Source organism: Triturus cristatus, chromosome 7 (genome assembly GCF_964204655.1).
Source record: "Triturus cristatus chromosome 7, aTriCri1.1, whole genome shotgun sequence".
Classification (NCBI taxonomy): Eukaryota; Metazoa; Chordata; class Amphibia; order Caudata; family Salamandridae; genus Triturus; species Triturus cristatus.
In genome coordinates this window covers 13,574,920-13,600,197 of record NC_140590.1, presented here as the reverse complement: position 1 = coordinate 13,600,197, position 25,278 = coordinate 13,574,920, and positions in this window count along the sequence as shown.

Genomic DNA, 25,278 nt, shown 5'->3' with positions numbered 1-25,278 from the left:
AATTTTTTGCTCTGTAAATAACTCTCTTCATTAAAGAAAGGCTCTGAACTGGAACTGTGTTTCCATTCTCCCAAAAAAACATCACTAATTTTTTTTCAATTTATTACTCTTTTCCTCCTACTTTTAGCCTTCATTAAATGGATTGGTTTATCTAGTGATCGAATTCTGTTTAATACTAAAATGAATAGTTTCCTTTTTACTTCAAAAGCCTTTTCAACAATGGTTTCAATATGCTTCTTCTTTTTATAAAATGGAGTTCTCTTTTTATATTTCTTCACATCTTTCAGCAAATTATGTACTACTCTCTTGTAAAATATTTTTTGCGTAATTCCTTATACTGATTTTGCCTTCTTTTACCATAATTTGTCTCCTTTGACTGTCCATTTGCTTTTTTGCTTTTCCTCTTATTTTTCTGGTTGAAGCATTCTCAGAGGTTTGAGCATTCTGTACATTCTGTTTGGTCCTACAAACGTTTTTAATAAATTGCTTTGTGATCTTACCAGAAGATTTTTTCTTTTTAGCCACATTATCTTGTTCATTCAATACTTGTGGTTGATGTTTCTTCAAGTAATTCTCCTGTCTCTGTTCTTTTCTTTTTCTTTTTTTTCTGGCATGATTTCTCTATTTTAACGTTGAAAAACAGTATCTGTAAAAAAGAATCACAAATAAATGCATATTAATAACTTTCAAATGTATACTATTCTATTACTGTACAAACACATTTTATATAAATACTGACTAAGAAACTATAGCCCTGTAAGCACAAGTGTGACGATGGTTAAAACACTACATGCATAGTGCATACTACTTTGAAGCAGTTCATGCCCTAAAGCCTACCTCACCAAAAGACTACATGCTAACTGACTGAATGATTACAGTACTATAAGGAGAGACACTGAGTGAGTGACAGGGTGTTTGCTAGAAGTGTATGGATACTGACTGGGATATTGATGGTGTGAAAGACAAGTGTGTAGGTGATTAGAGACCTACATGCATAGTGGATACGTGTTTGAATCCATCCATATGTTAAGGCCTGTCTTAGTCCAGTAGTACTTGGATACTGACTGAATGTTTTCAGTATTGCAAGGAGAGTGCCAGGATGAATTTATAAGTATTTGTATTTTGGTGCAGTAAATACATTACTACATGATGCTGAAAAAGTCACTGGAGAAGTATAAGGGGGGTGACAGGGTGTTTGCGGAAACTGTATGAATTCTGTCTGGGATATTGAAGGTGTGAACAACAAGTGTGTAGCTGGCTACAGACCTACATGCATAGTGGATAGACGTTTGAAACAGTCCATAGAGTAACACTTGGATCATTGCAAAACTACCTGAGTACTGACTGAATCATTAGAGTACTACAAACAGAGTGACTGGGTGAATCTTTTTAAGTTTTTGGGTTCTAGTGCAGTGAATAGATTAGTACTTAGTGCCAAATGAGTCAGTGGAGGTGTGCAATTGAAGTGACAGAGTGTTTAATGGAGTTTATAGATACTGACTGGGAAATTGAAGGTCTGAAAGACAATTGTGTTGGTACTTAGAGGCCTCCATGCATAGTGGAAACACGTTTGAATCAATCCATGTGCTAAGGCGTGCCTCACTCCATTAGTACTTAGGTACTGACTGAATGATTAGACTAATGCAAAAAACGTACCTGGGTGAATTTATAAGTGTGTCAGTTGTGGCACAGTGAATGCATTACTACATGGTACTGAATAAGTCACTGGAACAGTGCAAGGGGAGTGACAGGGTGTTTGCTGGAAGTACATGGATATTGACTGGGGAATTGAAGCTGTTAAAGACAAGTGTATAGTATGTTAGAAGACTGCATGCATACTGCATAGACATTTGAAGCAGTCCACGTGGTAATGCACTACATGAGTACCTGGAAACTGACTGAATCATTAGACTGCTGCTAAGAGATTGCCTGGGTAAAACTTTTACGATTTTCAGTTTTGGCGCAGTGAAGAGATTAGTACATGGTACGGGATCAGTCACTGGATGAGAGCAAGATGAGTGACAGGGTGTTTATTGAAGTATATAGATACTGACTAGTTAATTAAAGAAGTGAAAGACAAGTGTGTCGGTGACTAGAGGCCTGTATGCATACTGGATAGACGTTTAAACAGTCCATGAGCTTAAACCTCAGACACTGCATGATTACTTCGGTACTGACTGAATCATTACACAACTGCAAGGAGAGTGCCTGGGTTAATCTTTTTAAGTTTTTGTGTTTTGGTTCAGTGAATAGATTACTGCATAGTGCCAAATGAGTCAGTAGAGGTGTGGAAGTGGACTGAAAGAGTGTTTACTGGAGTTTATAGATATTGACTAGTTAATTGAACAAGTGAAAGACAAGTGTGTAGGTGACTAGAGGCCTGCATGCATACTGGACAGACGTTTGAAGCACTCCATGGGCTAAGGCGTGGGTCACTGCATGAGTACCTGGGTACTGACTGAATCATTAGAGTACTGCAAGGAGAGTGCCTGGATAAATCTTTTAAGTTTTTGGGTTTTGGCGCAGTGAATATATTAGTACATGCTGCTGAATGAGTCACTGGAGGTGTGCAAGTGGAATGACAGGGTGTTTATTGGAGTATATAGATAATGACTGGGCAAATGAAGGTGTGAAAGACAATTGTGTAAGTGGTTAGAGGCCTGCATGCGTAGTGGATAGTCATTTGAAGTAGTCCATGTGCTAAAACCAGGTTAACTACATAAGTACCTGGGTACTGACTGAATAATTAGAGAACTCATTCACTACTGTGGAAGGGGTAAGTGGACTGCACACAATCTACATATTTCAGTACTGCACTTTAGTGTCAAAGCCTGACTCACATTATCAATGCATAAACAAAGACTGGCTTGTAATGCTACTAAAACTTGACAACATGACAGGTTTTAAAACAGTTATCTGTCAGCAAATACATGATGTTACCAAATGCTTCTCTCACAATGGTTACCCAAATGCACACAGACTCACAGTGTGATTCTAGACAAGCAACACTATCCCAGGAGTTTACCAAAACTCATTCACTTCTCTGGAAGGGGTAAGGGTACTGCACACAATCTACATATTTCAGTACTGCACTTTAGTGTCAAAGCCTGACTCACTTTATCAATACATAAGCAATGACTGGCTTCTAATGCTAATAAAAATTGACAACATGACAGGTTTAAAACAGTTATCTGTCAGAAAATATATGATGTTACCAAATGCTTCTCTCACAGTGGTTCCCAAATGCACACAGACTCACAGTGTGATTCTAGACAAGCAACACTATCACTAGTAGTTTACCAAAACTCATTCACTACTGTAGAAGGGGTAAGGGGACTGCACACAATCTGCATATTTAAGTACTGCACTTTAGTGTCAAAGCCTGACTCATATTATCAATGCATATGCAAAGACTGGCTTTTAATGCTACTAAAACTTAACAACATGGCAGGTTTTAAAACAGTTATCTGTCAGCAAATACAAGATGTTACCAAATGCTTCTCTCACAATCCTTACCCAAATGCACACAGACTCACAGTGTGATTTTAGACAAGCAACACTATCCTAGGAGTTTACCAAAACTCATTCACTACGGTGAAAGGGGTAAGGGGACTGCACACAACCTACATATTAAAGTACAACACATTAGTGTCAAAGCATGATTCATTTTATCAATGTATAAGCAAAGACTGGCTTTTAATGCTACTAAAACTTGACAACATGACAGGTTTTAAATCAATTATCTGCAAGCAAATAAATGATATTACCAAATGCTTCTCTCACAATGCTTACCCAAATACACACAGACTCACATTGTGATTGTAGACAGTAAACTATCCCTTGTACAAAATACATTTACTAGTCTACAAGATCTAAGGTGACTGCACACATTGCAGAAAATATTCTACTACAGATTAGTACCAAAATATTTCTCTGAAAATGATTCCTAAATACACACAGACTCACTGTGTGATTCTAGACAAACAACACTATCCCTTGCACTATACCAAAACACATTTCTTAATCTACGAATATTACATTTTAGTGTAGAAACATGACTCATTTTGCAAATTCATAAACAAAGACTGGTTTCTAATTGAACCAAAATATAAAAACAGCACAGTTATCTGCCTGCAAACACATGAAAAACACAAATGCTTATCACAGAATGGTTTCTACATGCGCACACACTGTCAATAAGATTGTAGACAAAAAAAGTACTCCCTGCACTTTAGCAGGAGAAACACATTAGTTTGATTAAAATCAAAATAGACCACATACATTCCTTCACAATTAAATAACTCACCTTTCAAGTTGTTTTGTAGATTAAGAAGTATATCAGTCACACACCAGATTTTCTTATACAGAATCTCTGCACTGTGCACCTGTCAGCAAAACCAAAGAATGGCAAAGTTTCCCTCTCATTTTCCACACATATACATGTAAACATCAAATCACATTCCTTCCCACATAAATTCAAAAGCTAACACACATTTCTAGTGGTTAAACATTTCAACCCTTACAAAATGACATAAATTTGAACCCTACCCCCAAACTGCCTTCTGCCTTTTACCATAGAAACAGGTCATGGAACACTGAACTGAGCACACAAGTCACAAGTTCAGCACACAATGTTGCTAATCAAAACAGCAAGTGTGCTTGACTTTTCAACATATCAGCTTATCATATATAATGTTCCTTTCAATCAGTTTTTGTTATCCAATAAGAATCATGCATTAAAAAAACAAAAACATGCACCCTACCTTTCAGTGTAGAAGGTTGTCAAACAACCAATGTTTTCTTGTCTTTTTTCAAAACTGCATCTTAGCAACCATTTTAGAAAAATCTTACTTTTCAAACTGCCATTTCATTTACAGAAACCATCTGAGTGCATCCAGACCTCCCTTCAAGATGCTTAGAGTGTGGATTGTGGGACACAGCTATATTTACTGGAGCCAAAGGTATGCAGAAAACAAAGGCATTCACAAAGCCCTAGGTTTGCCAAATGTAGACATTAAATGGATTGGACAGAGAGGGTTAAAGTGGCACCAATTGATGCCATTGGTAAAACCCTTTATGCATGTCCAACACCCTGACCTCATAATAGTGCACTGTGGTGGCAATGACCTAGGCACTTTGACTGGGGTAGGTCTGGAAATGCTTATGAAGGAGACCTTTACAGAATTGATTTCACTTTTTCCCAAAACTGCCTTTGTGTATTCTAACATATGCCAAAGGCAGAAATGGAACTGGTCCAATTATCTTTGTCCACAAATTGAGAAAGCTAGGAAACATGTGAATAAATCTGTTTCTGCTTTTCTCCGAGACTATAGAATGGGGTCCATTTACAATAACAATCTGCGCTTTCACATGCAAGAGATGTATAGGAGAGATGGAGTACACTTTACTGATGAAGGAAACAGAGTCTTCCTTAAAATCTTTAGACTCTGTACAGGTACTTACTTATAAGTACCAAAACCTCTCAATGAACACAACGGCTCTTTTTAGAGCCACTCAAGAACAAAACACTTAAGCTTGATGTTTATCTCCAAAAATTACAGTTTTTTTTCCTTGGATCCGTGCACCCAACGCGTTAGGAACCGCGTACCCAACGCGTGAGAAACCGTGCACCCAACGCGTTAGGATGCGCGACTCCTAATTTTCCCATAACAAAAAAAAATAGCCCATATCACTAATTTTTATTATCCCCAGGGACCCCATCCCCCGGGATTTATTAAACAACGTTGGGGACCGTGGGGGGAGCCCCCACGGTCCCAGCAGGCTCCCCGCGTCCTTCGGGAGCCGGCATTGCTTTTCCACATGGGGAGCTGCTGACATGCAGCTCCCCATGTGGAAAAGCAATATCGTTTGGATTTTAAAAGAGAGAGCAGGTGTCCCTGCTCTCTCTTTCAAAATCCTAACGAAGTTTGCTATGGCAGGGCGTGAGACTCCCGCCCTCTCATACCAAACAACAGTGTTCTGGGGGTGGGCACCCCAGGACACTGTAGGAGCCGGCCCTGGGGGGTGGCGGCCCCCAGGGACCTCAAGGGCTCCAGGAGGGGGGCCATGCAGCCACCATTCATATGCAAAGATTTTGCCCCCAAGATTTGGCCCCCCCGGGGGCTAATTATTAATGAAGCGCGAAAGCCCACGCTTCCGGTTCTTTTTTTTTTCTGGCCGGATCCGCGCACCCTGCGCGCATTTCACCATTTAAAAAAAAAAAAAGGTGGCCCCAGGGGGTCCTTCTGGGACCCCCTAAGCAACACTAGATGGTCAGAGTATTTATACCCTGCCCCCTTTACATCTTTCACATACTTATTTCCCTTACTTAATCAGCCTCGCTTCTACCGAGGCACAAAATGGCTGCCAACAGTTCCTGGTTTTGAATGTAGATAGATACTTGACAGCCAATTAGCATTAAGCGCATGATCGGGTCTGTGCGTGCTCGGTTCGCAGAGGGTGCGCTTAGGGTGCGCATAGGGTGCGCGGATCCTCCGAGGGCAGAGATGTATCTATCTTTTTTACTATTATTTTCTCAGGAACTACTGAACGGATTTACACCATTTATGCAAAAGGCACGAGTCTGAACTGAGGACTACCTCTTTGCCAAATTTGGTGTAATTCCATTCAGCAGTTCGGGCTGTAGCTGCGTCAACAGGTCCTATGGGAAATTGCATGGGGAAAACGCGTTTTGGGACCCCCCTTTTTTCTCAGCCCCCGCCTGACGAATCACCACGAACCTTTCAGGATAGGATCGGACCGGAGCTGGGCAAAAGTTTGGAAAATTTCGCAAAGATTCGTCAACCGGCACCAGACTTATTGGGAATATAATGTTGCGGATTTCCAATGGAAAATAGGTCCTAACTATAACTACCTACTGACGACCGCCAGTAGGTAATATATATATATATATATATATATATATATATATATATATATATATATATATATATTTTCACAGAAAAAACCATAGGTTTCAGGCACGTTATATTTAGGAATTAGCATTTAAAAAACCTCAGAAATTCACTGAAAAAACCATAGGTTTCAGGGGTGTTATAGTTAGCTAGACTTTTCACTTGTACAAAACCATTGAAATTCCCCCGTTATAGTTAGTTCAGCTAACTATAACTTGCGCGCCCGCAATACACTGCCGATGACGTCACATATTACATCACTCATGACATGGTCAGTGACATCACTCATGACATCACTGATGACATCTCAAATGACATCACTGATGACATCATCCAGTGAATGTGTGTTTTTCTGAAAATTAAATATGTTTTATATATGTATATCTCAAGGTCGATGGAAGAATAAATGGGTATATAAGTGTCTAAATGGATGATTTGTGTTTGAAAAATTGATTGTGTAACTGACTGATTAAGTGTATCATAGTGAATACATGGCTTAGTGAGTAATGTTTAAATATGTAAATATCTGTATCAGTCTCTCACTTTGTGTATAAGTGGCTGCATGGGTTGGTGAGTAGCTACATGGGTGTCTATATAGGTTATTAGTTGTTTTTTTGAGTATCAGTCTGAGTGTCTGCATGGTTCGGTGGGGTTATTACGTAGTGCATAGGTGCATGAATGAGTGACTCACTCTTTGTATGTGTTGAAGACAGCATGTGTGCAGGACTGTATGGGTGGATGAGTGTGTGTATGGGTGTGTTAGTGAGTATATGACTGTCTCAATAGTGTCTTTATGAGTAACTACATATGTTTTAAACTAGTATATGTGACTATTGGTGTATATAAGTGAGTATATGTGAGAGTGAGAGATTGAAAGAGTTCCTGTATGAATAAGTATGTGTTTCTATAAGTGATTGTTTAAAAGACTAAGTATGTGTAAGTTTCCGTAGAAGTAAGTGTGGTGGTGTGTGTATAACTGAATATGCAAATAAATGTATGTTTGATTCTTTATTAGCATGAGTGACTGTGTGTGAGTAACTATATGGATGAGTGGCATTGTGTAACAGGATGTGTAGGTGTATGAGTACATATGATGAGTAAATACATGTATGAGTGACTGTATAGGACTGTTGGTGAATGAGTGGATGTGTATGTGGATCTTAGAATTACTGAAGAGGTTGTTCTAACTGGTATTGGTATGTCCATTGTTTTGAAAAGTTTAGTCTCTATTTTTGAATGTGTGTATCAAAGGTTATATTAGGGTGAGAGGAGGTCTGCCACTCTATCACAAGGATGATGTCATCAGTGATGTCATCAGTGATGTCATTTGAGATGTCATCAGTGATGTCATGAGTGACGTCACTGACCATGTCATGAGTGATGTAATATGTGACGTCATCAGCAGTGCATTGCGGGCGCGCGAGTTATAGTTAGCTGAACTAACTATAACGGGGGAATTTCAATGGTTTTGTACAAGTGAAAAGTCCAGCTAACTATAACACCCCTGAAACCTATGGTTTTTTCAGTGAATTTCTGAGGTTTTTTAAATGCTAATTCCTAACTATAACGTGCTTGAAACCTATGGTTTTTTCTGTGAATTTCAAAGGTTTTTTAAATGCTAATTTCTAACTATGCCTACAGAGATAGGACATGTGAAGAAAGATGAAAAAATGCACAGAAAGAAAAAAAAGAAGTGCAGAAAGAAGCAACAGAAGTCCTCAAAGACGAAGAAAAGTGCAGGAAGAAGGATAACGTGCAGAAAGAACAAAAAGAAGAGCAGAAAGAAGCCTTGTTGCAAAATCATCCTGTACCCTCAACTTTTTCAGACGGATACTGGTGGTAACTGAGTCTGACTAACCAGTCCTAGAGCCAGTGCTATGTTAAAAGACACTTAGAATACAGTGAAAACACCTACATACACTAGGGAACATTATGCGTTGGGGTCCCCCTGTGATTACCATGACCTCCTCTGTAAGCCCCTAGTATATAATAGGGCAGGGGGATTAAAACTACCTCTTAAAACAGGCCACAGGGCGTTTTTGCACACGTTAACTCAGGCCCTCCCTTCACCACTGTGTAAACACGCCCTGTGTCCGTTTTTAGTTGGGAGATTAAGTTCATTTGAATCGTGAGGGTCCCTAGGGTCCAACTAGCCCACTAGGTACCTCCAGTAAGTGCCACAGAGCTGCGTTGCAGAGAGGTGTAAAAAGTGGCACGGCCTGGACCACCTCTCTGCAATGCAGCTCAGTGGCGCTTACTGGAAGCACTTGGTGGGCTAGTTAGCCCCCAGGGGCCCGCAGTATTGAAGGAAAATTATATCCCCAATTTAAAACGTGCCATAGTGCGTGTTTGCACACGTCACCTCAGGCCCCCTCCCCTCCCTTCACCACTGTGTAAACGGGCCCTGTGGCTGTTCTAAGTTGAGAGATTAAGTCCCCTTGAATCCTAAGGGTCCCTAGGGTCAAACTAGACCACTAGGTACCTCCAGTAAGCGCCACAGAGCTGCGTTGCAGAGAGGTGTAAAAATGGGCTTGGCCTCAGAACACCTGTCTGCAGCGCAGCTCCCTGGTGCATACTGGAGATGCCTGTTGGGCTAGTTGGCCCTCAGGGACCCTAAGTATTGAAGAGGAATTAATTCCCCAACTTACAACTCGCCAGGGGGCGCGTTTGCAGAGTGCTGCAAGGAGGAGGCGTGGCCTCCGGCACGATGCCAGTCTTTTATTTATTTAAATTTTTTAAGAAGGGGGGCTGTGTGGTTCCCCTTCTTATTCTAATTTATTGGCCCTGATGACCCCATCCCCCAGGGCCTGTCTCCTAATTATATTTTTTTGACCCCAATCCCCAGGGCCGGCCACTGTTTTTTATTATTTTTAAAAAATATATATTTATAGACACACCTAGGACATGCTGGACAAACCGTACGTACCTATCACCATGACGATTTGCATGATATTCATTAAAAGGCGACTATGCATACAATGAATCCACGTGGAATGTATTTACACCACTAGTGAAGCTCTGACATATCTGATGCCCTACCGTGCCTAATCCCGGTAGATACCCTTGTTGTTTATTTATACAAACATGGGTAGCTATTGACGGGCACATTTAATACACATGCACACCAAGCCATTCAAAGGGGATTCGACAAAAATTCGACCAAAACTATGCAAGAAACCCCCCTCACGGTTAATAAAACACACATTCACTGCTGGATGTGTAATACTTTTTATTTTACTCTCTGGAAAGGGGACGAACATCACTTGAGAGTCACAGCGCGCTCCTGGCAGAGCCCAATGCTGTGTTACACCCACCATTGCCTGCTGAGTGCCACACACCTCTGTGTTGTATTCCACTAGCTAGTGCATATGCTATGACACTCTCTAGCCCATGTGCACTGTAACACCACCCCGTGAATATGTCATGCCACACTTGTCTTCGCACGGGTTATATTGCCCCATCTAACGTGCCTTCCACGATTCCTATGTTATAACGCACAGTGCTATGCCATACATATTACAATATGGGATCCATATCTTTGTCACAGTGCATATGCAACGTTACACTCCCCAGCACATATTTTATATTACAACTTTAGAGACTAGTTAGGTTACACAACACTGCCCTGTGCATATTACACTCCAAGGCGCATATCGCATAGCACGCGCTAGTGCCTGTGCTATCTCGCGCTCTCCAATGAATCTGTCATTGCGCACAATGTATTGCATATTATATTTCACGCCCGGTTCATCTTATATCACACTTTTTGGTGCATAGTTTATACCATACACTATATCTAGTTTTCATTTTCAATCGTGCTCACAGGACTATGTTCTATATATCACTGTGTTCACCTACCCTTTTCACGGGCATTACATTTTGCGATAGGGGGTGGAGGGTCAGGGGGTGTTTCTGCCAAGTGAGCCCAGAGTCACAGTCACAAACGTCCTCTTCTTCCTGAATAAAAGTGAGATTATGCTGCATACTTGTTCATATTTTAAGTAGTTTGCACAGACACACGTTTTAAAAACAATAAAGTTCCTAATACCCGCCTTCTCTGAACAGTTAGCTTGCTGCCCCATCCCCCTCCTCCCTATCCTCTGTTGTGTGAATCCATGGACTAGCCTCCTCCCTCCTGCCATGCATGGTCTGATGTGCTGCCACTGCCCTCAATTTAGTATGATGTACCAGTCCACTCCTCCTGCCCTCCATTGCCCAATTCTATGCCCCATCATTGACCTCCTGCTTAAACTCTGTGCTTAGCTTTCTGCCCCTATTCTCCTTCCCCCTGATGTCTTTGTGTATGCCCCTGCTCCATCCTTTTTGCCCACCATGTTCCATGGACCTGCCACTCCTATCTACTCTAAGTGTTCTGTTGAGCTGCCACTCCCCTCCCACCTGCCTAGCATTGTCAGATGACTGTAACCTGTCCCTGCCAACTCCACCCTGCCTGTCCACATGCCATGCCCCTATCCTCTTCCTCCTGTCCTACATGGTCCATTGTACTGCCACACCCTTCTGCCCTCCTGGTCTGTTGTGCTGCAACTGCTCCTCCTGCCTGCCCCGTGCGGTCTGTTGTGAGGCCCCTTCCCTTGAACTGTCTTGTCTGTGCACAGGTCCTGACCCTCCCTTCTATCCTCCATTGTCCTTTGTGCATGCCCCTGTACCCTCCTTCTTGCCCATCATAGCAGTTGTGCTACCACTAACCCTCCCACTTGCCATGCATGGTCTTCTGTGCTGCCATGGCCCCTCCCACCTTCCCTGTGTGGTCAGTTAGCTGCCCCAGAACCCCTCCCACCTTCCCTCCATGGTCTGTGTGTATGCCATCACAGTCTCACTGTTGCTCTTCATGGTGTTTCTTGCTTCTAGTGCCCATCCTGCCCGACCTCCATGGCTATCTTGCTGCTCCTGCCCTGCCCCCTTGCCCCCAGCCCTCTGTTTACATGTGCAGACCCCTACTCCCTCCCTCCGGGCTTGTCTGTTCCATTGTAATGCCCCTGATCCATCCCTCCTGCCCTTTATGGTCTGTTATGCTGCAGCTTTCTCTCCTGTCTGTCCATTATGGTCCTGCATCTTGCCCCTCTGTTCTCTGTTGTCCATGTGCATGGTCCTGTCCCCTCCGGTGAGTAGACAAAATATCGGAAATGTAATATCGATATACAGAAATATCGAAGTCAAAATATCGATGGAACAATATGGTGCCGATCACAATCCGGTAAAAACCGGGTACGAACCGTCGGACGGAGCATATTCTCCGTCCGACGCGTACCCGGTCGTCAAAATATACAAACATGGAATTACGATTCGCACGGGTACACCATTACCGTACGAATCGTAAAAAAGACCGACCGAACAAAAAACACCTACCAATGCGATCCGGGAAAGCGCCGACCTGACGTCGGGACGCACGCAGCCAGCCATTCACGACCCAGGAATCACGATTCGCACCGACGTCACCCCGCACGGTGAATATTTTGCGGCAGCCAAAAACTGCCGGGAAATCAGGACGACGCGAACAAGGACCACCAGTACGCGACGGACAGACGACGACGCGAACAAGGAGGACCAGTACGTGACGGACAGACATGGACCCGAACCTACGAGTCATCCCTGCCCTCATAGCAGTCCACCTCCTCTACAGGTTACGACGCAGACGCCGCAGAAGGTCAGAATAACTAAGGGAGGGGGGAAAGTGGGGTGGGGTGGGGGTGGCACTACCAGGGCAGGCCACAAAACAACCACATGAGTGACACACTACACATGGCCTGGACATACCTGACTCCCATGCCCTGGTCACCACGAGGGGGTGGGGGCGTGTCCTGATAATCCAGCGACCGCCACAACGGAAGTCCGTCACCACGCGAACCGGCAACACAACCAGACAGGTACGTCCCGTACCCACGCCTGAAGAGCGTGGGTACGAGTCGGACCACGCCCACACACGTCACCCCAACAATGGCGGGACGGATCGCACCCACGTGGCAAAGGCCTGGGTACGGGCCGCACAAACATCACATAGCGTGGGGACGGATATGTACGGACCCTACCCCCACCCCGTATGCAAGGAGCGTACCCCCCACCCCAACAGTGAAAGTACGACCCGTACCCCCACCCGCGTATGCAAGGAGCGTACCCCCCTGCCCAACAGTGTAAGTACGACCCGTACCCCCACCCACGAATGCATGGAGCGTACCCCCCATGCCAACAGTGTAAGTACGACTCGAACCCCCACCCACGAATGCAAGGAGCGTACCCCCCAGCCCAACAGTGTAAGTACGACCCGTACCCCCACCCACGAATGCAAGGAGCGTACCCCCCACCCCAACAGTGTAAGTACGACCCGTACCCCCACCCGTGAATGCAAGGAGCGTACCCCCCTGCCCAACAGTGTAAGTACGACCCGTACCCATACCCGCGGACGTACGGAGCGTACCCCCAGCCCAACAGTGTAAGTACGACCCGTACCCACACCCGCGGACGTACGGAGCGTACCCCCAGCCCAACAGTGTAAGTACGACCCGTACCCCCACCCGCGGACGTACGGAGCGTACCCCCAGCCCAACAGTGTAAGTACGACCCGTACCCCCACCCGCGAATGCAAGGAGCGTACCCCCCTGCCCAACAGTGTAAGTACGACCCGTACCCCCACCCGCGAATGCAAGGAGCGTACCCCCCTGCCCAACAGTGTAAGTACGACCCGTACCCACACCCGCGGACGTACGGAGCGTACCCCCAGCCCAACAGTGTAAGTACGACCCGTACCCCCACCCGCGGACGTACGGAGCGTACCCCCAGCCCAACAGTGTAAGTACGACCCGTACCCCCACCCGCGGACGTACGGAGCGTACCCCCAGCCCAACAGTGTAAGTACGACCCGTACCCCCACCCGCGGACGTACGGAGCGTACCCCCAGCCCAACAGTGTAAGTACGACCCGTACCCCCACCCGCGGACGTACGGAGCGTACCCCCAGCCCAACAGTGTAAGTACGACCCGTACCCCCACCCGCGAATGCAAGGAGCGTACCCCCCTGCCCAACAGTGTAAGTACGACCCGTACCCCCACCCGCGTATGCATGGAGCGTACCCCCCATGCCAACAGTGTAAGTACGACTCGAACCCCCACCCACGAATGCAAGGAGCGTACCCCCCTGCCCAACAGTGTAAGTACGACCCGTACCCACACCCGCGGACGTACGGAGCGTACCCCCACCACACCAGTGTCAGTAGACTCGTACCCTCACCGCTAATGCAGTGTGCGTAACCCCACCGTGTATGTGCCAAGCGCACATATCCAGAAATCGGAGGTGTGTGTGCAGAGTCCACCCAGCAGTGCCCTGAGACAGGAGTGGTGGGTGTGGAGTCCTCCCAGCAGTGCCCTGAGACAGGAGGGGTGGGTGCCCATCACTCCCAGCAGTGCCCAGAGACAGGAGGGGTGTGTGCAGAGTCCTCCCAGCAGTGCCCTGACACAGGAGGGGTGGGTGTGGAGTCCTCCCAGCAGTGCCCTGAGACAGGAGGTGTGGGTGTGGAGTCCTCCCAGCAGTGCCCTGACACAGGAGGGGTGGGTGCAGAGTCCTCCCAGCAGTGCCCTGACACAGGAGGGGTGGGTGCAGAGTCCTCCCAGCAGTGCCCTGACACAGGAGGGGTGGGTGCAGAGTCCTCCCAGCAGTGCCCAGACACAGGAGGGGTGGGTGTGGAGTCCTCCCAGCAGTGCCCTGACACAGGAGGGGTGGGTGCAGAGTCCTCCCAGCAGTGCCCTGACACAGGAGGGGTGGGTGCAGAGTCCTCCCAGCAGTGCCCAGACACAGGAGGGGTGGGTGTGGAGTCCTCCCAGCAGTGCCCTGAGACAGGAGGGGTGGGTGCAGAGTCCTCCCAGCAGTGCCCTGAGACAGGAGGGGTGGGTGCCCATCACTCCCAGCAGTGCCCAGAGACAGGAGGGGTGTGTGCAGAGTCCTCCCAGCAGTGCCCAGACACAGGAGGGGTGGGTGTGGAGTCCTCCCAGCAGTGCCCTGAGACACAGGAGGGGTGGGTGTGGAGTCCTCCCAGCAGTGCCCTGACACAGGAGGGGTGGGTGCAGAGTCCTCCCAGCAGTGCCCAGACACAGGAGGGGTGGGTGTGGAGTCCTCCCAGCAGTGCCCTGAGACAGGAGGGGTGGGTGCAGAGTCCTCCCAGCAGTGCCCTGAGACTGGAGGGGTGTAACACATGTGTGTGAGGCCAGAATTATCCACATGCATACTGGCTACAAGGGAACATGTCCCCATGAACTCATGTCAACAGACTCCACACACAAGTACAGTGATCACCAAGGATGCCACGATTGTCGCAGGTGGAGACATGGCCCTGCATGCATGGCCAAAGTAGAAGGGCTCCGTCACACACACAGCTCATGTAGACACAGCTCTGCGCTAAACATTGGGAACACCCTGCAGGGAAGAAAGCTGGGTACACAGAGGAAGGAATACACCCTTGGACAAGTGCACCATGCAGTAACTGCCTACATGAACAAAGAAAGTTAGCCAACACCTTGTGATGGCACACAGATCACAGGGTCCCACCAATGAGCAGTACACTACTACATATCCCACACACCCAAACCCTTACACACCACCCAAAACCATGTAGCAGCCCCACCAACACCAATACCAGCATAGCAGTAGTGTGATAATGAAAACAAAATTAAGCTTTATTCTGCAGGAGCACAATGTCCGTGGATCGCAGGCAGTTCAATCTTCACAAAGCCCATAGGGCAGTCAATGATTCTCAGCTGGATGGGGGACACAGTGGGATGCGTGTCCCCTACCTTGCCTGCACAGTCAAATGGCATCGTCTTCCACACTGGTGAGGGCATCAGGGGGGGGGGGAGCAACAGGCACCGCAGGGACATCAGGGCAAAGGGGCGGCGTTGTGGGTGCAGGGATGGAGGAGTCCACCACAGGGGGTGGGTCAGTGCCAAAGGCGGAGGCCAGGATGGCACTACACACCTTTGCAAGGTCATCCAGGGAGTCCCCTGCACCCGAAGGGACCTCAGGCCCCAAGGAGGGGGGGGGGTCAGAGGGATGGGTCGCAGCGCCACCGGGGGAGGGTGGAGACAGGGGGGGAGACTCAACCACCCTGACCGGGGACCTCCGTGACCGCTTGCGTGGTGGTGTAACTGTGGGGCTCAGGGACAGAGCGGCCATGAAGGAGTCCTTGGGGGAGATGTGGCCAGGAGAGCTGAGGGGAGGGGATTTGGAGGGAGTGGACTGGGTGGAATGCGGACTCCCACTATGGCTGCGTGTCACACGTTTGCCCCCTGACCCAGTGGGTGTGCCTACCTCACCCTGTGTGTGCGTGTCAGGAGGAGTGCGGTGGACCTTCCCTGCTGGTGTGGTGCCCGTGTCCGTTGATGTGGGTGCATGCCGACGTCTGGGTGTACGTGTGACAGGCATGGGAGTGGGAAGTGTGGATGGGGCAGGGGTAGGTGGGGGGAGGTCGCACTGCAGGAGACCCACTGCTGCAGTCAGTGTGGAGTCGATGGACCTCAGCAAGTTGCGTTGGTCAGCCTGCGATGAATGAATGCCCTCCAAGAAAGCCTCGATGTTGGTGAGGGTTTTGCCGTGGGCATGGAGGACATTAAGGATCGCAGCCTGACCAACCTGCAGTTGCCGCTGGATGTCCACAGACTCTGCATTGGCGGCAGCAGTGGAGACAGGGGCAGGGGGCGCGGTGCCTGGCAGGAAGGAGACATGCTGTGACCGGGCACGCTGGGAAGGGACACGAGCAAGTGGTAGGCGGCTGGTGGAAACTGAGGGGGCGGTGCGAGGTGTTGTTCCGCTGTCAGCTGCTGGTGCAGCCTCCGCCCACTCGGAGACATCGTCCCCGGACCTGTCAGCTTCGTAGTCTGATGTGCCAGTCGACAGGTCCTCGGCCACACTCTCCTCCGCCTCTGTCCCACTCGATGTGCCAGCCCCGATGTCACGGCTGGCACTGGTGCTCGGTCCCTCCGCCTGGTCTGTGTCCATGTCTCCCTCTGTGTCCCCCGACGATGCTGTGGGCAGGGTGGAGAGACAGAAATTATTCAGACACCTGTACACATCTGTCACATGAGTCCAATCTACATAGGTAACATTGCATGGCCTGAAAAGGAAGACCCCTAATATCTACTGAACAGGGTACCGATGTAGGGCATGCAACACACAGTTGGTTGAGCCACCATGCCACTGAAATACCATGGAGAGCATGAGACAATAGCTAAACACAGGAAAAGGAGTCTGACATAGCACCCAGGTCCTGGGGACAATCCAGCACTGCATCTGCACCACACAGCGTTTGCGAAAATACCGATGACCAGGGACCATATCCATGAACTTGAGACACATGCTGCATAGGTAATGCTGAAAACATGCACAACATGACTCGGTCACTGCACATTGCGTGTGTGTCCAGGCACATCACACACTGCCCAGACCCAGCAAGTGGTAATCAGGATTTAACACATAGGCATTGCCCGCCCCAACAAGACCCTACACGAGGCAAATTGTGGAGACACAGGTGGCACCAACATCTCATGGTCTGGGTGATACACACAGGGGCAGGCAAAAAGCAAGATTGGACGCCAAACAGCCAAGGTGCGCCTGTACAAATGATGAGGTACCAGTGCCCATCCTCAGATGAGTATAACAAGACACACAGGCACTGGCAACTGTGAGTATGAAGAAGGACAATCAGGTCAGGCTGCACAGTGGACACCTGTACAAATTAGCACGTCTATATACATGGTGACAGGGGACAATGGCACAGAGCACAACTTACGCTGTAGACACTGACAGTGGCCACGTTCATGATGACACATACACCACTGAGGAAAAGGTGCCCCAGGGGACAGTAGTGGGCACGCAACTACATGCTACTGAATGGTAATGACAGCAACACACGTCACCATCCCTGCACTATGTGTATCGCACAGTCATGCACATCATGTCACAGGCCACTACATAGGACATGCGCGCTGTAAGGCATGACACATGAGAGACCAACTCCCATGTCTGGAGTCAGCATCAGTGCCAACTGACATGGAACCCACATGCAGTGAACTTGACAGTGCACAGGCAAGGTCCCACAACCTGTTACACACCACCCCCACACATGATGCTACAGACATTGTTCCCGTGGACAAAGCGCCAGCCTACATTACCCTGGGAAGGAGTGACTACACACAGACTAGGGAACACATTGCAAGGAGGGGAAGGGTGGCAGGGGCACAGCGCTATACTGGGCCAAACAGGATCTGCACAGCACCTTTAAACCCTGCCAGTGGATTCATGCTACTGTGCCCTTACAAATGCCGGTGACACACAACAAACAAACATGTACCTACCCCCTTCCGGCTGCTGCATCGCCTGTAAGCGCCTCTCCAGGTCTGGAAAGACCACCGGCAGCACACGCCTGTGGAGGTGGCTCAGACGGCGGCGGCCGCGGTTCTTGTGGCTCTCAGGTGAGTCCCCCAGCAGGAGCCGTGCAATCCTCCGCGTCCAGCACCGGATATCCTGCCAGCGTTTCCTCACCTGGGCCAGGCGCCGCCTCCGACCATCCACACCCCTCACGGCACTGACGGCGGTCAGCCAGATCTGCTCCTTGGCAGTGGCGCCTACCTGTGAGGAGGAACAAGTGACACCACATCAATACACCAGCCACATGTCACAGAGAGACATATGGGTACAAATTAGCTGGTAACAACAAGGCATGTCATGCAGCCAACGCATTGCACCTTTGTCATAGGGACATCATCCCCTGGTGAGGGCAAAAGCAGTACGTGCCACAGTGGGTACACAGGTGGAATGATGGCAATGTCACAATCAATGATCTAGGCTCACACTGTGCATCACACCCACCCCTCCTGGCTCAGGGCACTGCTGGGAGGACTCTGCACCCACCCCTCCTGTCTCAGGGCACTGCTGGGAGGACTCTGCACACACCCCTCCTGTCTCAGGGCACTGCTGTGAGTGATAGGCCCCCACCCCTCCTGTCTCAGGGCACTGCTGTGAGGACTCCACACCCACCCCTCCTGTCTCAGGGCACTGCTGTGAGGACTCCACACCCACCCCTCCTGTCTCAGGGCACTGCTGGGAGGACTCTGCACCCACCCCTCCTGTCTCAGGGCACTGCTGGGAGGACTCTGCACACACCCCTCCTGTCTCAGGGCACTGCTGGGAGGACTCTGCACCCACCCCTCCTGTCTCAGGGCACTGCTGGGAGGACTCTGCACCCACCCCTACTGTCTCAGGGCACTGCTGGGAGGACTCTGCACACACCCCTCCTGTCTCAGGGCACTGCTGGGAGGACTCTGCACACACCCCTCCTGTCTCAGGGCACTGCTGTGAGGACTCCACACCCACCCCTCCTGTGTCAGGGCACTGCTGTGAGGACTCCACACCCACCCCTCCTGTGTCAGGGCACTGCTGGGAGGACTCTGCACCCACCCCTCCTGTCTCAGGGCACTGCTGGGAGGACTCTGCACACACCCCTCCTGTCTCAGGGCACTGCTGTGAGTGATAGGCCCCCACCCCTCCTGTCTCAGGGCACTGCTGTGAGGACTCCACACCCACCCCTCCTGTCTCAGGGCACTGCTGTGAGGACTCTGCACACACCCCTCCTGTCTCAGGGCACTGCTGGGAGGACTCTGCACCCACCCCTCCTGTCTCAGGGCACTGCTGGGAGGACTCTGCACACACCCCTCCTGTCTCAGGGCACTGCTGGGAGGACTCTGCACACACCCCTCCTGTCTCAGGGCACTGCTGTGAGTGATAGGCCCCCACCCCTCCTGTCTCAGGGCACTGCTGGGAGACATCAGGCACCCCCCCCCCCTGGGACCCCCCCGACAGTACATGGCATGTGTGTTACACCTGGACGCAATGGCAGAAGTCACAGTCACCACATAGGGACAGTCTGTGGCAGTGGCCTATGCACTCACCTGATAACCTGGTCGCCCATACAGCATGGAGTACTGTGGGAGGATCACATCCAGCAGAGCCATGTTCTCCTCCAGGGTGAATGGCTGTGTCCTCTCCACAGCCCTTGACATGGTTCCAGGGAATCAGTAGCAGCAGCTGGGTCGACGAATGCAAAGATGTGCAGGCAAGTGCTCCCTCATGGGACCTGGCTGCCTTATATGTGCCCTTCTGCCCAGTCTCATGCACAGGAGTACAGAGAGATTGGTCACTCACATTTGCATCCTATGTTTCCACCAATCCCTTCAAACCTAGCAGTCTGTGGGTTCTCTATCGGTTTCATTCTCCTGCATGATGTCAGCCCCACAAACACATTGCAACAAAGTAGACAAATCCCAACTGACTTCTGCTGTGCACCTTCCAGAACAATTTCCAATTTTGAACTTGGTCTCCATGACAACCAGCATGCATGTAGGCCTTAATACTTGTCCCCCATGTAATTTGGAGCATCACACACAGGTACGGTGCGTGTGGGGGCCCTAGGGCACCCCAAATGCATGGCAACGGCCCGTACATGCATGCCTACGCTCTCCATCACTTTTGGTCTGCACGCGTATGCGTACTCGTAGTGGTACGGACCGAACACTCGCATCTACGCTCACTATCACTACGGGTACGCATACGCGTGCAGACCCATAGTGATAGTGAGCGTAGATGCGAGTGTACGGTCCGTACCACTACGGGTACGCATACGCGTGCAGACCCATAGTGATAGTGAGCGTAGATGCGAGTGTACGGTCCGTACCACTACGGGTACGCATACGCGTGCAGACCCATAGTGATAGTGAGCGTAGATGCGAGTGTACGGTCCGTACCACTACGGGTACGCATACGCGTGCAGACCCATAGTGATAGTGAGCGTAGATGCGAGTGTACGGTCCGTACCACTACGGGTACGCATACGCGTGCAGACCCATAGTGATAGTGAGAGTAGATGCGAGTGTACGGTCCGTACCACTACGGGTACGCATACGCGTGCAGACCCATAGTGATAGTGAGCATAGATGCGAGTGTACGGTCCGTACCACTGCGGGTACGCATACGCGTGCAGACCCATAGTGATAGTGAGCGTAGATGCGAGTGTACGGTCCGTACCACTACGGGTCTGCACGCGTATGCGTACCCGTAGTGGTACGGACCGTACACTCGCATCTACGCTCACTATCACTATGGGTCTGCACGCGTATGCGTACCCGTAGTGGTACGGACCGTACACTCGCATCTACGCTCACTATCACTATGGGTCTGCACGCGTATGCGTACCCGTAGTGGTACGGACCGTACACTCGCATCTACGCTCACTATCACTATGGGTCTGCACGCGTATGCGTACCCGTAGTGGTACGGACCGTACACTCGCATCTACGCTCACTATCACTATGGGTCTGCACGCGTATGCGTACCCGTAGTGGTACGGACCGTACACTCGCATCTACGCTCACTATCACTATGGGTCTGCACGCGTATGCGTACCCGTAGTGGTACGGACCGTACACTCGCATCTACGCTCACTATCACTATGGGTCTGCACGCGTATGCGTACCCGTAGTGGTACGGACCGTACACTCGCATCTACGCTCACTATCACTATGGGTCTGCACGCGTATGCGTACCCGTAGTGGTACGGACCGTACACTCGCATCTACGCTCACTATCACTATGGGTCTGCACGCGTATGCGTACCCGTAGTGGTACGGACCGTACACTCGCATCTACGCTCACTATCACTATGGGTCTGCACGCGTATGCGTACCCGTAGTGGTACGGACCGTACACTCGCATCTACGCTCGCCATCACGATGGGTACACATACGGCAGCACTCCCACAGTGATTTGGGAACATGCACAGGCCCTCTCAGCAGCAGTACGGCGGATTTTACACATCACTGTGGTGATAGGCGACACACATGTCGGAATAGGGCGGACATACTTGTCCATGGGTGGACATACTTGTCCAGGAATGGACACCAAGGCATCGTCTGAGCATTACCACATGTGTTGGGCACAGGTGTCACAGGCTGTGATGTGGAACATGCCTCCTGAGTGGAGAAGGCACCAGATGTATGATGAGATGTGTACATGTGTACTGTGTGAGGGTGCAATGTGTGCCAGGCATGCCCTTGACTCCTTTGACATGTGTGCATGTGGGACTGCACACTTGGGGTGAGCGTCACTGGCATGGCACGGACACCAACACACGGAAGTGTCCCATGATGCCCGGTACAGGGGTCATGACACATGACTCATCACTACCCACAGTGCACAATGTGACTATGCCATATATGTGTCCGGGATTTACATCGGGTTGATGTTGTTGCACCCTCAAAAGCTGCAGCCGTTGCAGCAACCAACATGTGGCTGTGTGTAGATTGTCATTGCACACTGTTCCCAACACCATGCCACATGTGTTACCGGATGTGAGGTGCACATGTATGCAAGGGACACGGAGTAGCGTGACAAGGCCATGTCAGCAAACTCACAAGGAATGTGTGGGGAGTCATGACATGTGCACCTTCATGGCAAGGTGTGTGGGCTGGACTAGTGTAATGTCATGTGACCTGTGGCTCAAGTGTTCCGCTGCCAGTCTCTGCAATCAGCATCACACTTCTGCTGATGTGTGGGTGTATGTCACTCCTGTCTTGCGTCGGGCAGTGCACTTGCACTGGGACACAGCTATTCCCATGGCGTGGCATGGGGAGGTTCTCAATCACCGTGTGTAGCTGGGTCTTGGAAGGAGTGTCACCTTGCATCCATACGTGTCCTGGGCATGTAGCACATGCCTGACTCCCTATGTGGCATGTGTGTATTGGCAGATTTACATGTGCTCAGTAGACATGAGTTGTTCTCGTAGTGCACTCACTCTTCCTTGTCACTTCCAAATTACTGCAGAGCGCCTCCTGTTGCCCGAAGAATTCCAGACTTGGCCACCATGCAGGAGAATGACAGGATCCGGCTCTACCGCTTCACCCAACCGTTGATTCTGGAGCTGACGGCGAGACTGGCACCACACCTGCAACCGCAGCACAGGTATCCTACGGCACTGACACCCCAGCTGAAGGTAATGGCTGCCCTACATTTCCTTGCCACGGGTACCTTCCAATATACCATAGCTCATGTTGGTGGCATGTCCCAGAGCATGTTCAGCGGTGTGCTGCATGATTTCTTGGAGGCCATGTTGATTCACCTGGATGACTTCATCAAGTTCCCAACCCCTGAACAGATGACTGAGGTCAAGCGTGGTTTCTATGCCCTGGGAGGGATGCCCCATGTCATTGGGTCCATAGATGGGACACATGTAGGTTTGGTACCACCACACGCACGGGAGGTGGCGTACCGCAATCGGAAGCACTACCACTCCATCAATGCCCTTGTGGTGTGTCTGTCCAACATGGTGATTTCACATGTCTGTGCTCGTTTTCCAGGATCAGCACACGATGCCTACATCATGAGGCGTAGCGGGATGCCTGATATGATGATGCAGCTGCGCAACGAACGTGCATGTGTTGTTGGTGGGTACAGTCTGTCTGTCCTGTATTCTGTTTGGCCGAGCAGCACTACCGCTTCGCCAGTTCTAACGATATCCATGTGCTTTCCATTTAGGGGACGCTGGCTATCCCAACATGCCTTGGCTGCTGACACCTCTCCGCAACCCCATCACGCCGGCCCAGCTCCGCTACAACACCGCCCATGGCCGGACAAGGCGAGTGATAGAGAGGACGTTTGGCATGCTGAAGAGCCGATTCCGGTGCCTCCACAAGACCGGCGGCGCACTCCCATATGCCCCGGCGAAGGTCTGCAAGATCTTCATGGTCTGCTGCATGCTGCACAACATGGCAGTTGAAAGAGCTGTGCCCCTCATCCTGGATCAAGATGACGAGGACCATCCACCCGTGGAGGACGAAGGGCTTGGCAATGGGGCTAGTGATGTGGAGGATGTGGAGCCGCAAGAGGACATCCGGACTCGGCTCATACGCGACTTCTTTGCTTAGTGGTGAGTACCAGGGTCTGAGTGTGCACGCATTGGTCCCCGTGTGGCATGCGTTGTGATGTGTGTCTCCACCTGCATGTATGGCACGTGGGTCAGAGGTGTGTGTGGGTGTGTCACTGGAGTGATGGTGGCAGTGATGGTAGTATTTCCCCAGGCATAATTGTGACCTAGCATGTTGTCATACATACATGTGTCGAGTAAATGCACATGCAAGTGGCTGTGCTTCTTGTGGCTGACTTCTTGTGTGTCTCTCTTCCCCAGGTACCTGCGCATGCCGTTTGCTGGTTGCATTGTTGTGGCACTGCTATTCCTCATGGACATGGCATCGTGGGCTGACTCAGCGTTACAGGCACGGACACGTTTGGAAGTCTCCATAGGGTAAGGGATGCATCTGGGGTGTATTGGGTGTGGCAGTTGTTCACGATGTGTGCACACTGCCCCGGTCGGGGTTTGGGTCCTCTGCAGACATGTGGCATCCCCATGGGACACGACATGCAGCTGGGTACACCTGAATAGATGGGCTGCCTGGTTGTCAGTCATCAGTGATGGGATGGTGGATTGTGATGAAGGCATCAATGTGTGTGACACTGCCCTCGGACACATACGGTTAACATTGTCTTGACATGGCGTGGGACTTCCACATCAGCGGATGTATGGTGTATGGCAGTCTCTCCGTGAGCAGCTGTGGGTATTTAGCTATTATCCGACACTTGTGTGCCAGTTCCATGGCTATCACGCATTTGTGCTGCAGAAGGGGGGTGCCAGTGTTGGAGCCACATGTTACTCCACATGATGTGTTCATGTGTACTTCAAGTTGCCTCTGCAATCCCAAACACATGACTATTAAAGGTGTCCCTATGCCTCCAAGGTGCCTCTTCTCAGTCAATGCTGGTGTGTTGGCACGGTGCATCCTGCATGTCTGGCATGGTATTCCCTGATTGTGGCTATGTGTCAATGTGTCGAGTGGCAAGATGCAAGCTGTGTGTGTGTGCTGAGACTGTGTAATGGGCATGATGTCCATGACTGTGTGGGTATTGTGACATGTGCCATCCCCATGCATCCAACGTTGTCCATGACCCCATTCTCTGCATCCACCGGACTCAAGCTTGCAGGACATGGTTCTGCCACCTGTCTACACGTACCTGGGTGCCCCCCAGGACACGGGCCAGGATCCCTGACCTCTGCGCATGACTGTTGCTGTACTCAATGTGTCTGTCAGCACGGTTGTTCGGCCACCCCCTCAGCTGGTTCTGACCATCACGGGTGTGTATGGTGCTCCATGTCTGTCTTGCCTAGAAAACTGTGACCCATGTGTCCTGTGCCAGACTCAGGCCCCAGGGTGTGGATGGTTGAAGTGAACAGATGACTCAGGCATGTTTAGACTGTACAAGA